The following is an 18,838-nucleotide window of genomic DNA, read 5'->3' on the forward strand; positions in this document are numbered from 1 at the left end:
AGGGATGCTTGGCTCTAGAAAACCTGCAAAGAGGGACCAGCAAGTCCCTCTTTGAGGTGAGAAGGTGGAGGAGGAGGTGACAGGAGGCTGGAGAGTCAAAGGTAACCAAATCCCAGGCAAAATACTGCCGAGGATCAGTCCTGCCTTCAGAAAAAGAACAGGTGTTGGGGTTGGGGGAAGAATCTTACTTCTTGGTGGGAACCAAGCAGCCCTGCTTGCAGAACCCAGCACTCCAGTGGGCCAGTCACACTGCTTCCTGCCTTTCCATCAGTATGGCCACTGTGGCCACCTCTCCTTCAGTCCAGGCTCTTGACTTCTCCATGGAGCTAAAGCCAAGGCCTCCATCTCCATCTCTGCCTGTCTTCAGCCCAGCTCTTCTTCTACTTCACTGCTTGAGGAACCTTAAAAACTCTGATCCCGCCATTCAACCTTCAACCTGTCAATGAGTGTATAACTTGCTGGTAAAGCTGATACTCAAATTTAGAAGTTGTGGTATTTTAGTGTGGAACTAAAAGCATCAGCTGAACATTTGCACTTAATTGACTATTTGTTGATCCTTGAACAAGCCTTGAAATCCAACTTGTGGACCACTGTACATGGTATTTTTCCACTCCAGGATGTCACTCGCTCCTGCGGGTGCTCCTGTGGAAATCCTATGGGACAGTCAAACATTACCCAATCCGCTGAGCTCCCCCTGACCTCTGGAAGGAATAAGACATCCCTTCCAGAGATCAATGTACCATATGGCTCCTAAGGATGTATTATAGGAAAGGGGGGAATATGAAAAGTGTAAAAATAACTAGCATTCATCATAGAATATAATAAACACCGTAGGAGAGGAAGACTGTGACCTCTGCGTCCCCCAGAGCACCCAGCCTGGTGCTCAGCATGTAGACAGCAATGTCCAGCAGGCTGGCACCATGACCTGGTTGTGGACACCTGCAAGGCCACGTTATCAATTTCTGAGGCTGTGTCTGGTATCAGTGGGAAGCGCGTTAGGAAGAATTAGAGAGACATCCACTCTGGGAGCTGAAGAGGTGGTGTGTGGTGCCAGGCAGGTTACCTATTCGCCACTACTAGCTTAAAAAGACAATTCTGCAAATATTTGTTAAGTAAATACATTTGTTATTCTAGGGGAAATAAATTTGAATATCAGCTTTACCAAGAACTTTTTGAAAATCCCTACGCCTTTATAAATCAGGAGGGGCCCTTCTGACTTTTAAGTGCGCCAATGTGAGAAATGGGCCATCAGAGAAAAGAGAGCGGACAGAAGGCTGGCAGAATTAGAAAAGTCTCTGAAGAATGAGTCAGGAGTCAAAGGAAGGAGAAAAAGCCAGAACCAGGAGAGAGAGGCATGGTTTTCTTTTTTCTGCAAGTGTCATTCACTGAGCTAAGTCGGTACTTACATAAAAAGCTAGGCAAGCAAAGCAAGCAAACAAAGAGCAAACACAATGCCAGGCAAACCAATACAATCACAACAGGGGGTGGGTGGGGAGGGCTCTATTCCTGTTACACAGCTCTGTTTCTTTGAGAAATTTCTGCCCTGGATTCCACAGGGGAACTTCTGATCTCTTATATTTTGCTTTGTTTTTATTTCTTGGCTCGGAACCACCATGCTGCATACCATGGCGTGAAAAAGCAGAAAGCAAACAACAACAATGGCAGGAATCCCTCCCAATCTTACACGTCTCATGAACTTTTCAAGTCAGGTGTGTTTCTGCCTAGCACACAATTGCCTATTTGCCTAATTCATCTAGGCACTGTGATTTTCCTAAAAAACCCCCACATGATAACTGGAATGGAAACCAAGCAGGGATATCCAGTTTCTCTTAAGAGAGTGAGAATCTCACTGTGCATATCAGCACACTGTCCCCACGTAAAGTCTCAAAAGACACGTCCATCTCAAGGATTTCTGTACCTCGGAGGCTTAGCAAAGCTCACCAGCAAATAAAATAAATCACCCAAGAGACACGGGGCACAAATGAGTCACAAGGTCCTGTTTTTGGCCCCTGTGTAATCACCGTCATTTTGTCTATTTCGGTTTCATGTCTGCCACCTTCCTTCAATCTTCATCTGTTCTACTTTACATTTCAATGCGCAGGCCACCGATTTAGATTCCCAGACGACATCAGAAGCTCAATTAATAAGGATGGCATTTATAAGAGGAAATCTTGTAGTAAGAGGCATGGCTCAAAGGCATCTCGGGGTACTTGAACAGAACACCCAAAGATGGGACAGAGTCACTTCATGACCCCTACGGTGCTATTTTCATAAAAGAATATAATTTGAGGGCAGAGCAACTTTTTTACATGCCCTAGTCATCCATATTTTCTTTCCACTGAAATGTGAAGGAATTTTCACATCCAAAGATGATAATAAAGTTGACGGCATCCTGAGGCGATTTCTTTAACTGTATTTCACGCTGCTCCATACTGTGATGTCAACCTTTGCAGACTGTGTAGCCGGCAGGCATTCCCAACATAGATTCATAAATTATAACTCCATGCTACCGCTACCGTACTCATGTAAACCCACTCTAAAACACGAAATGATCTAAAGTGAGATAAAACCTATACACACTCTAATCCTTTCCTCCCACTCTCCAAAGGGACCATCAGGCTCCCCTCCCCACCCCTCACCCCGGGGAGCGGGGTGTGCTCACCCTGCTTTGGAGACCGCTGTGCTAGGAGGCTAGGCTGTACAGTACGTTTGCTTTTCTATGCAAATTCACTTGGGCTGTTTACTTCCTTGAGAACAGCAAATGGCTAGGATGAAAATGCAGCACAAGGCCAGGTAACGAGTTGGAACAGGCCCCAGAAAATGTGCCATGGGAATAAGCCCAATTCCAACTTCAGCAGTTTTCTGGGCAACGCATCCAGGCCAAATAATTATTCTTATCTACTCCCCCCACCTATTTAAACAATCTCATCTCCTGAAGTATGTAAGCCAAACCAAACAAAAACCACCCCTAAACTCAAATCTTATTTTCTTAGACCAGCCATCATGGCAGCCTGTCTGTCTCATCTTGCTCTGGCAATTCCACTGCCACTATGAGTTTCTTTTTTTCTTTTCTGGTCTCTTTAAAGCCGCACTTGTGGCATATGGAGGTTCCCAGACTAGGGGTCAAATCAGAGCTGTAGCCGCCAGCCAACACCGCAGTCCTAGCAACGCCGGATCTGAGCCTCGTCTGTGACCTATACCACACCTCATGGCAACGCCCGACCCTTAACTCGCTGAACAAGGCCAGGGATCGAATCTGCATCCTCACGGATACTAGTCGGATTCATAACCTGCTTAGCCACAGTGGGAATTCCATCCACCATGAGTTTCACACAGCCTCATGCATGGCCTGAGCCAGCTCAAGTGTTACTTAAGCAACATCCAAGTGCACTGAGACTTATTTAGGGAAGTCTAGAACTCTGAGGCAAAGAGAGGGGTGTTCCCAATTTGGGACGGGGGGGTGGGGGGGCAAAAAATGTACAACTCAGGGGGAGTTATGGATCAGCATGAGTTCCTGGCTGGTTCAGGCTGGCAGCAGGAACAACACAGTTTCTGCATTAATCACAGCAGCCCATACACCAGGAGCTGGTGTCTGTAAAGGCAACGAGAGCCAAGATGTACATGCAAGTCTGTGTTCACTAAGGAGCCCCAGAGCGGGCTCGGGGATCTGTGCTGCCCATCCCCCCCACAAGCAGCAGAAACACCAGCACAGCCCTCTTCCCATGTCCCAGGCTGCAGGAAGGAAAGAGGCATCTGGAGGCTTAAAAGTTCCTCTTATCTCAGAGCAATGCACAGATGGGTCCCTGGGTCTCATCCAGCCCCCAGCCAAAGACACTTAGGAGCCCTGCCACTTGGTGTCACATCCTGGAAATTAACATATGGCCAACAAAGGGGTGTGGTCAAACCCGCCACTTCCAATCAGAATCAATTGGGAAGCTTCTGAAACTAGGCTCCCCTCAACACACATACTGAGATCTGCCAAAAGGGGCTCTCCAGCGTGGAGTCTGGAAAGTGAATGATCAGCCGAAACGCTGCATTTTAACATGCACCAGAGGGTGGAGCTACCTGTGTACATTTCCGCGTCTGTTCCACACAGCTATCCCCTCACGTGTCTGTGAAGTGCGTTTGCCTTTTCCTTCAGGCACTTTTGCATCTCCCTCGTTGCTGCCTTGGGCTATCCCCGACTTGTCCAAGGGAACAAGTTTGCTCTCGCAGAGCTCAGAAGTCTTCTCTCTCACGATGGATTTCTAGCCTACACAATGCCAAGTTTGGAGCAGCTAACCTGCAAGGTTCCTGGTAGCTCTGACACTTTGTGGGTCTATGTACCAGAAGTTGCACTTGTAAGACTCCTGGTTCTGAGCTCCCCAGGGCCTTTCTGGCTGGTCTTTTCATGACTTGACTTGCCACTTACTACCTCACTGTGCCCTGGGGTTAGTCAATCCTTGACTGTGGTTGATTGTTAGAAATTCCCTATTTTAAATTCTCTTTCTCGCTGCTAGAAGCTTTCAAAGCTTAACGAAATAGAAAATAAGAAATCTATTCATTTGTTAATGTGGTGGTACCACGAACGTCCTATTTTAAGCAAAGGGACACTGTTGTCCCAATGCTCTACTTGGAAAAACGATTTCTGTATCACTGATGTTTGTATCCCAGATGGGAACTCCCAGAAGAGAGAGACAGGTACAAACAATAAATGCCTACTACGCGCCCTGCCCATTTTAAATTCATGGAGTGCTGGGCAAGGTGGACAAGTTTAGAGAAGACAGCTAAGCCTTACGATGAAGGGTATTTGGGGGGTGTTAAGGAAGGAGAGAGGGAACATCAACCATCCCCCTATCTGCCCACCTGTCCAACCATCCATCCATGATACACATTGAGAGCTGACGTGAACAAACCTGGCATGGGCCCTGCCCCCATGGGTCCTCTACTGATGGGAGAGGATGATATTAAGCAAGCAGTCCCACAGGTAAACACATCATTACAATCTGTGTTAAATAAAGGTCATGAAGGAAAACACCGTATATATCACAAGCATGAAGGATATGTGTATCCAGGAAGACTTCCTGGAGGAGGTGAGCCTTGAAGTTAGATCAGTAGAAAGTAGAGGCCCAAGGAGGAAGAAAGGCTGTTCCGGACCCAGGAGCAGATGGAGGATGTCTCTGAGCAGTGGCTGCTACTGTCTTGTGCTCAGAGGGACCCCGAGATTCAGCAGCAGAGCCCACCGCTGCCCATAGAAGCAGCCTGTCTTAACATCCTTCCCTTGAGGCTTTAGGGAAAGAACATTTGCTCCACTTACAAAAAGCTCAGGGAGCCCTGAGGCAGTGTCTCTCTGCTAACAGAGTTAATAGTTTCACTCTGTGAAGATCTGATTTTCTGGTCCGACCCTGGGACCTTCCTGCTTTAATACGAATCACAAGTTTGCATCCTCAGTGTTCACTATTCCTTGCATTAGCCTCTAAGTTTGATTCACCAGAAAAATCTAGCTCAGGCCCCAAACAAGAGACAGTTTCCCATCCAAGGATGCCCTGATTCCACCAGAAATGGCACCTTCAGACACCTTAATACAAGTCCTCAGTGCCCAGACACTTTTGGAAACTTTGAAAGCCAACACTTTACCAATTATTCAATCGAACACAAACACAAGAGAGCCTCTCTTTTCTCTCTAGTATAAATTTCTATCTACCCCCCAGGATGCTGGATTTTCCACAAGAGTGTGACTCAGGTTCACACACCTCAGGGCTAAGCCACCGACAGAGAATCAGACACCGACAGCAGACTTACAGAATCCTAAGATCCAGTTTGGCTCGTCTTTCCTTTTGAGAGACGAAGTCCTTTATGCCTTCTTAAACGGCAATATCCCAAAAGTCCTCCAAGATTTTCCAAACCAGCGATACCAAAATGTTAGAACCGATTCCCTTGATGCCAAAGGAAGCCGGATACAGGTCTGCTGATTGATGTGCTAAACAAAATCTTCCCAGCTGAGCTTCGACAACTGCAGATTTGGCAGAGACAATCATGACTTCCATTTTCGTTTTTTGTTTTGTTTTGTTTTGGTTGAAAATGTAAAAAGGGAAAGACTGGCTCCAGATCACCTAAGAAGTATTGCCCGTGTCACACCCTGTTACATTAAAATGCATCTTGCCCTCTTCATTTTAAAAAGAGCCACTCTCTCAGAAGGCCAGATATATGTTTTTTTCCCTTAAACGTCTCATTTTTCAAAAGATGAACTATAATCACTTACACTTGAGAAAGGATATATGCTTTTTAAAATAGCTAATAATAACACGTGCTGCTCATTTTACTGGCAGGCTCTAAAATTCTCAAACGTTAGCCTGAGTTCAAGTCACTGGGAAGGCTTTTTAAAAACAGATTTTTAGATGCCATCCTTGGAGTTTCTGATTTAGCAGTTTTGGGGTGGGACTGGAGGATTTTCATTTCTACAAAATTTCCAGGTGATGCCGATGTTGCTGGTCCGAGGACCACACTTTGAGAACCACGGCTTTACAGATAGCTTTATGGTCCAGAAATATGTACTGCGCATTTATTGAATACAAAGTACTTCACTGGCTCCTGGGGACCCAAGGAGGGGATACCTGACTGCAAAAGTTTTCAAACTGAAGCATTTTCTTTCTTCTCTCAAAGACATATGCAGCAACAAATAAAGAGAAAACAGCAGATGTTAAATACCAGGGGAGCAGTGATTTAGCAGATTTGGAGAGTGCCAGGCGAGTGCTGTGTGTGTGCGTGTGTGTTTAGGGCTGCCAGGAGCACATACAGGAGGAAAGGCAGCACAGGCAGGCTGGAGCTGATGTGCTCTACTGTAAAGGGGCTGTGACTTTAACTTCATTGTGACTGAGAGCAACTGAATGACTTTAACCGACATGGTTAGATTCTTATTTAAAAAAATTACTTCTCAGAAAACCAATAAAGTAACAGAGATCCTAAAAGAAACAATAGAAAAGTTAGACTTAATTGACATCTTCAGGACACTACATCCAAAAAAATCAGAACACACATTCTTCTCAAGTGAGCATGGAACATTCTCAAGAATTGATCACATATTGGGACACAAAGCGAATCTCAACAAATTTAGGAGCATAGGAATTATCTCAAGTATCTTCTCTGACCACAATTGCATGAAACTAGAAATCAACCACAGGAAAAGAATTGAGAAAAAACCTACCACATGGAAACTAAACAACAAGCCACTAAAAAACCAATGGGTTAATGAGGAAATCAAAAAGGAAATTAAAAAATACCTTGAAACAAACAATAATGAAGGCACAACATCTCACAATCTATGGGACACTGCAAAAGGAGTGCTCAGAGGGAAACTCATAGCAATACAGGCCTTCCTCAAAAAAGAGGAAAGATCTCAAATTGACAACTTAACCCTCCACCTAAATGAATTAGAAAAAGAAGAACAAAAAAGACCTAAAGTCAGCAGAAGGAAGGAAATTATAAAGATCAAAGGGGAAATAAAAAAAAAAAAGAGACTCAAAAAACAATAGAGAAAATTAATAAAACCAAGAGCTGGTTCTTTGAAAAGGTAAACAAAATTGACAAATCCCTGGCCAGACTCACTAAGAAGAGGAGACAAAGAACCCAAATAAACAAAATTAGAAATGAAAAAGGAGAATCACAATGGATACTGCAGAAATACAAAAAAGCATAAAAGAATACTATGAACAACTATATGCCAACAAATTTGACAATCTGGAAGAAATGGACAACTTTCTAGAATCTTACAGCCTGCCAAAACTGAATCAAGAAGAAACAGACCAACTGAACAGACCGATCACTAGAAATGAAATTGAAGAAGTCATAAAAACACTCCCTACAAATAAAAGCCCAGGACCAGATGGCTTCACAGGTGAATTCTACCAAACATACAAAGAGGATCTGGTGCTCATCCTCCTTAAATTTTTCAAAAGGTTGAAGAAGAAGGAACACTCCCAAAGATATTCTGTGATGCCACCATCACCCTAATTCCAAAACCAGACAAAGATACCACCAAAAAAGAAAACTATTGGCCAATATCTTTGATGAATATAGATGCAAAAATTCTCAACAAAATTTTAGCCAACCGAATCCAACAACGTATCAAAAAGATCGTACACTATGACCAGGTGGGGTTCATCCCAAGTTCACAAGAATGGCTCAACATATGCAAATCAATCAACACCATACACCACATTAACAAAAGAAAAGTCAAAAACCATATGATTATCTCAATAGATGCAGAAAAAGCATTTGACAAAGTCCAACATCCATTCATGATCAAAACTCTTGCCAAAGTGGGTATAGAGGGACCATTCCTGAACATAAAACCATTTATGACAAACCCACAGCAAATATAATACTCAATGGAGAAAAACTGAAAGCCTTCTCACTCAAATCTGGAACAAGACAAGGATGCCCACTCTCACCACTGCTATTCAACTTCAGTTTGGAAGTCCTAGCCACAGCAATTAGACAAACAAAAGAAAAGGCATCCAAATAGGAAGAGAAGAGATAAAACTGCCACTGTATGCAGATGACATGATACTATACATAGAAAACCCTAAGGACTGAACCCCAAAACTACTTGAGCTGATTAACAAATTCAGCAAAGTAGCAGGATATAAGATTAACATTCAGAAATCAGTCACATTTCTGTATACTAATAATGAAATATTAGAAAAGGAATATGAAAATACTTTTTAAAACTTCACCCCAAAAAGTCAAATACTTGGGAATATATCTGACCAAGGAGGTAAAGGACATATATGCTGAGAACTTTAATCAAAGAAATCAAAGAAAATGTAAAGAAATGGAAAGATGTTCCATGTTCCTGGATTGGAAAAATCAATATTGTAAAAATGGCCATACTACCCAAAGCAATCTACAGATTCAATGCAATCCCTATCAAATTACCCATGACATTTTTCACAGAACTAGAACAAACCATCCAAACATTTATATGGAACCACAAAAGACCCAGAATCACCAAAGCAATCCTGAGAAACAAAAACCAAGCAGGAGGCATAACTCTCCCAGACTTCAAGAAATACTACAAAGCCACAGTCATCAAAACAGTGTGGTACTGGTATCAAAACAGACAGACCAATGGAACAGAATAGAGAACCCGGAAATAAACCCTGACACCTATGGTCAATTAATATTTGACAAGGGAGGCAAGAACATCAAATGGGAAAAGGACAGTCTTTTCAGCAAGCATTGCTGGGAAACCTGGACAGCTGCATGCAAAGCAATGAAATTAGAACACACCCTCACACCATGCACAAAAATAAACTCAAAATGGCTGGAAGACTTAAATATACGACAGGACACCATCAAACTCCTGGAAGAGAACATAGGCAAAACACTCTCTGACATCAACATTATAAGTATTTTCTCAGGTCAGTCTCCCAAGGCAACAGAAATAAAAGTAAAAATAAACCAATGGGAACTAATCAAACTGAAAAGCTTGTGCACAGCAAAGGAAACCAAAAAGAAAACAAAAAGACAACTTATAGAATGGGAGAAAATAGATTCAAATGATACAACAGAAAAGGGCCTAATCTCTAAAATATACAAACAACTTATACAACTCAACAGCAAAAAAGCCAATCACCCAATTGAAAAATGGGCAAAAGACCTGAATAGACTGTTCTTCAAGGAAGATATACAGATGGCCAACAAACACATGAAAAAATGCTCAACATCACTGATTATAAGAGAAATGCAAATCAAAACTACCATGAGATATCACCTCACACCAGTCAGAATGGCCATCATTAATAAGTCCACAAATAACAAGTGCTGGAGGGGGTGTGGAGAAAAGGGAACCCTCCTACACTGTTGGTGGGAATGTAAACTGGTACAGCCACTATGGAGAACAGTTTGGAGATACCTTATAAATCTATACATAGAACTCCCATATGACCCCACAATCCCACTCTTGGGCATCTATCCGGACAAAACTCTAATTAAAAGAGACACGTGCACCCGCATGTTCATTGCAGCACTATTCACAATAGCCAAGACATGGAAACAACCCAAATGTCCATCGACAGATGATTGGATTCGGAAGAGGTGGTATATATACACAATGGAATACTACTCAGCCATAAAAAAGAAAGACATAATGCCATTTGCAGCAACATGGATGGAACTAGAGACTCTCATCCTGAGTGAAATAAGTCAGAAAGACAAAGACAAATACCATACGATATCACTTATAACTGGAATCTAATATATAGCAGAAATGAACATTCCCACAGAAAAGCAAATCATGGACTTGGAGAATAGACTTGTGGCTGCCTGGGGGGAGAGGGAGGGAGTGGGAGGGATTGGGAGCTTGGGGTTATTGGATGCAAACTATTGCTCTTGGAATGGATTTACAATGAGATCCTGCTGTGTAACACTGAGAACTATGTCTAGATACTTACATCGCAACAGAACAATGGGAGGAAAAAAAAAATGTATACATGTACGTGTAACCTGGTCCCCATGCTGTACAGTGGAAAAAAAATTATTTCTTTAACCCTTTAAAAAACTGAAGTATAGTTAATTTACAATGTTGTATTAGCTTCAAGTATATAGCAAAGTGATTCAGTTACACACACACATACACACACACATTTTTTTCAGATTCTTTTCCATTATAGGTTATTATGAGATATTAAGTATAGCTCCCTTTGTCCCCCCCCCCCACTTCTTTTTACAGCCACACCTGTGGCATACGGAAGTTCCCAGGCTAGGGGTCAAATTGGAGCTGCAGCTGCTGGTCTACACCATAGCCACAGCAACACTGGATCCAAGCCGCATCTGCTACCTATGCTGCGGCATGCACTTGGGGCAACACCAGATCCTTAACCCTCTGAGCGAGGCCAGGTATTGAACCTGCATCCTCATGGATACTATGTCAGATTCTTAAACCACTGAGTCAAAAAAGGAACTCCCTATACTTCCCTATGTTATACAATATAGGTCCTTTATTTTATGCACAGTAGTGTGTATACATTAATCCTAAACTCCTAATTTATCTCTCCCCCCACCCCACCCTTGCTATCCCCTTTGGTACCCACAAGTTTTTTATTTCTCTGAGTCTATTTCTGCTTTGTAAATAAGTTCATTTACATCATTTTTTAAGATTCCACATATAAGTGATATCATATGATATTTGTGTTTGTCTGACTTACTTCACTTAATATGATAATCTCTAGGTTCATCCATGTTGCTGCAATGGCATTATTTTAGTATTTTTTTTCTGGCTAGTATTCCATTGTGTATGTGTGTGTGTGTACACCACATCTTCTTTACCCATTCATCTGCTGATGGACACTTAGGTTGCTTCCAGGTTTTGGCTATTGTAAACAGTGATGCTATCAACACTGGGGTGCATATCTTTTAGAACTTGTTATCTCCACATATATGTTTAGGAGTGGGATTGTAGGATCATATGGCAGCTCTATTTTCAGTTTTTTAAAGAACTGCCATAACTTCTCTCCATAGTGGCTAGACGAATTTACATTCCCACCAACAGTGTAGAAGGGTTCCCTTTTCTCCCCACCCTCTCCAGCATTTATTGCTTATAGACTTTTTAATGATGACCATTCTGACTGGTATGAGGTGATACCCCATTGAAGTTTTGATTTGCATTTCTCTAATAATTAGCAATATCCAGCACCTTTTCATGTGTCTGTTGACCATTTGCATATTTTCTTTGGAGAGACATCTATTTAGGTCTTCTACCCATTTTTGATTGGGTTGGGGTTTTTTTGATATTAATCTGTATAACCTGTATAAATATATATTTCATGGCTGTGCCCATGGCATATGGAAGTTCCTGGGTCAGGGACTGAATCTGATCTACAGCAGCAGCAACACTGGACCCTTTAACCCAGGGATAGAACCTGCACCTCTGTAGCAACTTGAGCCATTGCAGTTGGATTCTTAACCCACTGTGCCACAATAGAAACTCCAAGCCATATATTTTGGAGATTAATCCTTTGTTGGTAACATCATTTGCAAATGTTTTCTCCTAGTCCACTGGTTGTCTTTTCATTTTGTTTATGATTTCCTTTGCTGTGCAAAAGCTTTTAAGTTTAATTAGGTCCCATTTGCTTATTTTTGTTTTTATTTCCATTACTCTAGGAGACAGATCCAAAAAACATTATTGTGATTTATGTCAAAGAGTGTTCTGCTCGTGTTTCCTTCTAGGAGTTTTATAGTATCTGGTATTACATTTAAGTCTTTGATCCATTTTGAGTTTATCTTTGTATATAGTGCTAGAGAATGTTTTAATTTTATTCTTTTACATGTAGCTGTTCAGTTTTCCCATCACCACTTATTGAAGAGACTGTCCTCCATGTATATTTTTGCCTCCTTGTCATAGATTAATTGGCTATAGGTGCATGGGTTTATTTCTGAGCTTTCTATCCATTGATTTACATGTCTGTTTTGGTATCAGTACCATACTGTTTTGTTTACTGTAGCTCTGTAGTATAGTCTGGACACCTCCCTATCCATCAGCAGACAGGCTGCCTAAAGACTTTCCAAGCCCACAGCAACCTCTAGACATGACCCTAGATACAGCCCTGCCCACCAGAAGCAAAGACCAGCCCCAGCATCTCCCACTAGGTAACCTGCATAAGTCTCTAGACCAGCCTCCCCCACTGGGGGGCAGATACCAGAAGCAAGAAAACTATGGTCTTGCAGCCTTCAGATTGAATCTGCCAACAGAGACCAGATTACCCTGGGATCAGCAGGCACTTGGCCCTTGTGTGACACGAGTAGGTTACACTGCTCTACACTGCTGGAATGCACAGGCTACCACAGAAGGCCACTTCTCCAAGGTCAAGAAACATACCTAACCTACTACATATACAAAAATACAAATAGAAATTTAGACAAAATGAGGTGATGGAGGAATATACTCAGACAAAGGAATGCCATAAAACCTCAGAAGAACTAAGCGATGTGGAGATAGGCAATCTACTCTAGAAGGAGTTCAGAGTAATGATTGTAAAGATGATGGAAGAAATTGGGAGGAGAATGGATGCACAGAATGAGAAATTAGACATTTTTAACACAGAAAATATAAAGAACGAAAAAAGAGAATTGAAGAAGACAGTAACTCAAATGAAAAATACACTAGAAGGAATCAATAGACTAACTGAGGCAGAAGAATGGAGTAATGAGCTGAAAGACAGAGTAGTGGAAATCACTGCCACCAAACAAAAAAAGAATGAAAAGAAACGAGGGTAGTTTAAGAGACCTCAGAGACAACATCAAGCACACTAATATTCATATCATAGGCATCTCAGAAACAGACTGTCATTTAAAAATTATCATTGCAGAGCAGAAGACAATTTGGAGAAGAAAGACTTAGAGCGGCCATTCAGGTGGACAGGCCCACAGTCAGAAGTCGGGGGTGGGGTTAGACCCAGATATTTCTGAGACCAAATTGGGAGTCTTTTATACTGGATGTGGTGGTGGATGGTGGAGGGAGGTACCTCTCACTGAAGCCAGACCCCGCTGAGATGAATGAATATTATGCAAATGACTGTGGGGTCTCGCTCTCCCCTTCCCCCTTTCCTTTTCCTGCCTCTAATCCTCACACTTGATGTTCAACATATGGTTCTACTCAAAGCATGGCTGGAGCTTTTCACAAGGAAAACCTCATTGCTGTTTACTGTGGTCATGAAAAATAAATCATAAGGGTGCTCGTGGCAGATCCCGAGCATTTGTATTACATTTGCTCCATCCAAGTGCTTGGAGAGCCCAGGACTTACAGGTGCAAGAGGAGTCAGTGTCAGAGTGGAACTTGGCAGCAGGTTTAATCATTATCATCTGGGAAAGAAAAGGCTTTGTGACTTAGTTGAATAAACAGTACTAAGTTTCTTTCACTGAAGTGGTTCAACAGTATTTAAAAATTATAGAAGAGTCTTGAATTGTAAACATAGAATTTTAAAAGGTTTTTTTTTTTTCTTTTTCTTCTTCTTCTTCAATAGTTCAGCATCTTTAAAAGGCCCAGTGGGGCAGACCTTGGGCTGATGGTGAAGTTGGGAAAATGTTATGTGCCTATTTCCTGGCCCTGGGGCTGTCTCCTGTCTGGGTCTTCTAGCATGAAACCAAAGCTCAGGAGAAAGGCTGGCAGACAATGAGCATTCAGGAAAAGGTGCTTCTGTGTTGCGTCAGGTAAGAAGAGCCATGTCCCTGCCTCCATGATGCTTTGGGAGGGGAAAAGAGCTCAAGTTGGTGTCTGGGGCACAGAGAAGGCAGAACTAGCTGTCAAGACAGGCTGGTTTCTCCACCGAAAATGATAACGGGTTTGGGATTTGCATGTGAGAGCTGGGGGTGATGGAGAAATCCAGAATCGCAACAGAAACATGGGGACTTGTGGGGGATTACTGCTCAGAGTCATTTGTTTATCCTTAAAGGCAGCTTAGAGTTTCCCAAAGAATGTGTATTATGACAGGATGCATTGACATTCCTTTGACAAAAGTGCAAAAATTATATACAGCAATGTACGATCAATTAATAAACTTTTAAAACATAATGTTAATGTTATTGGTGACAATGGGACCTGGGCACTGCTGGAAGTGTAAATTAGTGGAACCTCTCTGGAGAAAACCTTTAAACAATTCTACTGCTATGAGCTAAATAAATAAATAAACAAGAAAATGAAAAATCTGCAGAATTCTTCACAATTTAAAAAATTAAATATACATATGAGTGATATAATGGAACTTATGGCAGAAAATTAGTAAAATAAATTATGGGCACGTCTGTGTTATGAAATATTAGCCATTATAAATCATGTTTCAGGAGACCCTTTAATGACATGGGGAAATGTTCATGCTTATGTCATCAAGACCACAGCAAGGTTCCCAAGGATGCCAATTAAAAAAACATATGTGCTGGAGTTCCCGTCGTGGTGCAGCAGAAACGAATCTGACTAGGAACCATGAGGTTGCAGGTTCAATCCCTGGCCTTGCTCAGTGGGTTAAGGATCTGGTGTTGCCATGATCCATGGTGTAGGTCGCAGACGTGGCTCTGGCATAGGCTGGCGGCTACAGCTCCGATTAGACCCCTAGCCTGGGAATCTCCACATGCCTCAGGAGCGGCCCCTAGAAATGGCAAAAAGAACAACAACAAAAAATATGTGCTTAAGAAAAAAAACAAGTAGAAAGGTATAGCAAAATATTAAAGATGGCTGTCTTTGAATAATAGGATTGTGGGTGATTTGTATTCTTTTTGGTGGGCTTTAGTGGGTCAAAAACCATTTATGTAGTGGAAACACTACTTTTGTAACTTAAACAGCTCATTTAACTTATAATTTAAATTATAATAAATTTATAAAAATTATTATAAATTTATGAAACTCTAAATTATAATTTAAACAAAAACACATACAACATGCAATATGTGTCATATACACACTAGCTCATTTCTTTCTTTTTTTTTTTTGTCTTTTTGCCTTTTCTAGGGCCGCTCCCGTGGCATATGGAGGTTCCCAGGCTAGGGGTCTAATCGGAGCTGTAACCCCAGCCTATACCAGAGCCACAGCGACACAGGATCTGAGCCATGTCTGCGACCTACACCACAGCTCACGGTAACGCCAGATTGTTAACCCACTGAGCAAGGCCAGGGATCGAACTCGCAACCTCATGGTTCCTAGTCAGATTTGTTAACCACTGTGCCACGACGGGAACTCCACTAGCTCATTTCTTAGAGCAGTATTTAGTGCGAAAAATTCCTAGGCAAGTTAATTCCTTGGAGCTTTTTGCAAGAGATGATGCATTATGAAATTAAAAAAAAAAAAAACATGTGACTATAACCTCTCCACAGGCTATTATGCCACATAGTGGGCTTTGGCCTTTATTAGGGGAGGTGCAGCTCTGCTGCAGAGTATTCCTCTCTTTAAATCCTGAGCTTACTCAGCTCTCCCCTGAACACTGGCTGAGTGGTCCCAGGGCACAGTTGCTGAGCACTGGGATCCTGTTCAGCAGGGGCGAACTCTCCAGACTGTGGGCAAGTGAGGGGAGAACCCGTGGGCTGGAGAGCCATGTCTGGCTAGGAAAGGTAGGAACTCAGAGTCATGCTGGACTTGAGAGGCCAGACTGGCCAGACTGCCACATACTCCACCGTCCTTCTGTGCAGAGAGTGACTGCTCTGTCTGGGCCAGGGGAGGTCACAGGGTGGAAGGATGGGTGGGCTCAGAAAGACCTTGGCCCTAAAGGATAGGTAGATAAGAGTAGAAGAAGACACATAAGATGCTCAGCCTGTCCTAGGCTTATTCAGTGAGGTCTCTGCAGTCATTCCTGTAGGGGCCGGAATGCAGCTATTGCCCCATCAGCACTTTGATGCTGCCATGACATGGTCAGCTACGAGCCAGGGGAGTAACCATAATATACAGTGAATAAATCCAGTTAGAGTTTGTTGTTGTCATTTTTTCATTAGTTTCCAATGAATGCTTGTCTTATTGTTTTCATATGAATTTATTTATCTACTTATTTATTTATAGTTTGGCCATGCCCGTGACAGGTGGAAATTCCTGGTGCAGGGACTGAACCTGTGCCACGGCGGTAACAACATGTCTTTGAATTTAGGTTTTTTTTTTCTTTTTTTAAAAAATAACTCAACGCCATTTGTACTGGCTAAATTCTAGGGATTCACGGAAACCCAAACCAGTTGTTGCATTCCCACATCTCTTGGAGTTCACAGTTGGATGGCAGAGGCAGATCTTAATCAAATAATCACAAATTTAAGTGGGACAAGCAGTTCACAGGAAAGCCATGTGGTCTTGGTATGAGAACTAAGAGATTTAATATAGATAGGATATATTCTGGAAGTTTCTCTGACGAAGTAACACTAAAGAATACAAAAGGGAGTCAGGCAGGCAAAGAGGATTCCAGAGAGACAGAATAGCACTGGCAAAGGTCCTGTGGCAGAAAAAATGTGTGTTTAGTGGGATGGATTGGGAGTCTAGGGTTAGGAGATGAAAACTGTTGCATTTGGAGTGGATGGGCAATGGGATCCTGCTATATAACACAGGGGACTATATATTTAATCACTTGTGATGAAACATGCATGATAGAGGATAATGTGAGAAAAAGAATGTACATATATGTATGACTGGGTCACTCTGCTGTACAGCAGAAATTGATAGAACATTGTAAATCAATCACAATAAAAAATTAAAAGAAAATCAACAGATTGTATACCTTAAACTTACACAATGTTATGTAACCACTATATCTCAATAAAGCTGGAAGAAAAAGGGAAAAAAAAAAAAGGAAAACTGTCCAGTTATCATGAGGGGCTGCAGAAAGGATAGTGCACTCGGTGTGAGAAGTAGGCAGGGTCAATCATGAAGGCAGTGGCGGTCATGACCATTAATATGGTCTCTATCCTTGCTAAAAGTAAAATTAAGAGAAAAAGTAAGGAAAAAGGACCTACTGAAGGGTATCATAACATCCACCCATTCGGGTCTGATTTACAAGCTTCACAGGTTAGTTTTCTGAGAAAGCTCTCTTTTGAGGGAACAGCAGCTGGAATAACTTTGAAATCAACAATGGGCCTGTAGAAGGCCTCTGGGCAAATTACAGAAAGGTAAGATGTTTTCCTTCTTTTACTGGAAAGTTGTCCTTAATGTACTGATTTTGTTAGAGCAAAACTCTTTACTGACATCTTCCAGAACACTTTCCTCATAAACATAAACATAAACTACACACTTATGATGTAAATGGTGCATCCTTAGATGTGGCACATTTGTGCAGTCCACAATCTGTACAACCACACTTCAGTGGCCCTGGAATGCCAGTTATCAAAAAGGAAGGGGGAAAGTAATATTTTCTTCCTTGAACTAAAATAGCTCATTGTGTAAATGTGATTTCATATATATATATATATATATATATATATATATAATGATACATATATAGATGATTTATCTATATCTACGTGTGTGTGTATGTATATGTCTTCTAAGGCCTAATTATAGGCAAGACTGATTTCCCAGAGCTTACCCATGCTGCCTACATTCAGTGCTGATGGGAAGGAGCAAGGGTTCCAAATGACGGAAAGGAGGCACGGCACCCCCTCCATGGCAGGTTGGATGGCTCACAAAGGTTTACACTAAAAATGACTTATCTGTCAGATCTGGGATACAAAGAGGAGACCACAGAGCCGCACAGCAACCACAGTTAACCACAAGCCCTCCCGACTCTGCCAGGCCACACGTGGGAGCAGACGATGAGAGATGAAGCGTTACAGGCTGTGTAAGGAGCTACAAGCCATGTGAAAGTCTACATTAGATTAAAATTGGAAGACGCATCTATACAACTTTGCCAGAATGGGTTTTGTATTATTTTACCATTTGACCTTCAGCCAGAAATCTCTAAGTTTAAATTTACAAAGAATAATTTGCAAGCACTAAATCAAGAAGTAGCAATAAAACCCTTGTGTGTATGATTAGATATCCTAGAACTTGATATATATGTTGAACTTAATATCCAGTTACTCTTTTATTCTGTTTTCATTTCTTTTAATTTTCATTCTTAGGGCTGCACCCTTAGCATATGGAGGTTCGCAGGCTAGGGGTCGATTCAGAGCTGTATGTAGCCACCAGCCTACACCACAGCCATACCAACACCAGATCCAAGCCACATCTGTGACCTACACCACAGCTCACAGCAATGCTGGATCCTTAACCCACTGAGCGAGGCCAGGGGTGGAACCTGGGTCCTCATGGATAATAGTCAGATTCATTTCTGCTGAGCCCTAATGGGAACTCCCAATTTTTTTTTTCTTAAATGGAAAGTGTTACCCTCACAGATTTTTCTGG

The 18,838-nt window shown here is 42.0% G+C and overlaps 1 protein-coding gene across 7 annotated transcripts in view; it reads right to left on the reverse strand.

Annotated features, from left to right (window-relative positions):
- The window catches only part of PDZD2 (PDZ domain containing 2), a 417,701-nt gene that overhangs the window by 78,641 nt on the left and 320,222 nt on the right, over nucleotides 1-18,838 (reverse strand). The gene's annotated exons all lie outside the window — the stretch shown is intronic.

Source organism: Phacochoerus africanus, chromosome 1, assembly GCF_016906955.1.
Source record: "Phacochoerus africanus isolate WHEZ1 chromosome 1, ROS_Pafr_v1, whole genome shotgun sequence".
In the NCBI taxonomy this organism is placed as follows: domain Eukaryota; kingdom Metazoa; phylum Chordata; class Mammalia; order Artiodactyla; family Suidae; genus Phacochoerus; species Phacochoerus africanus.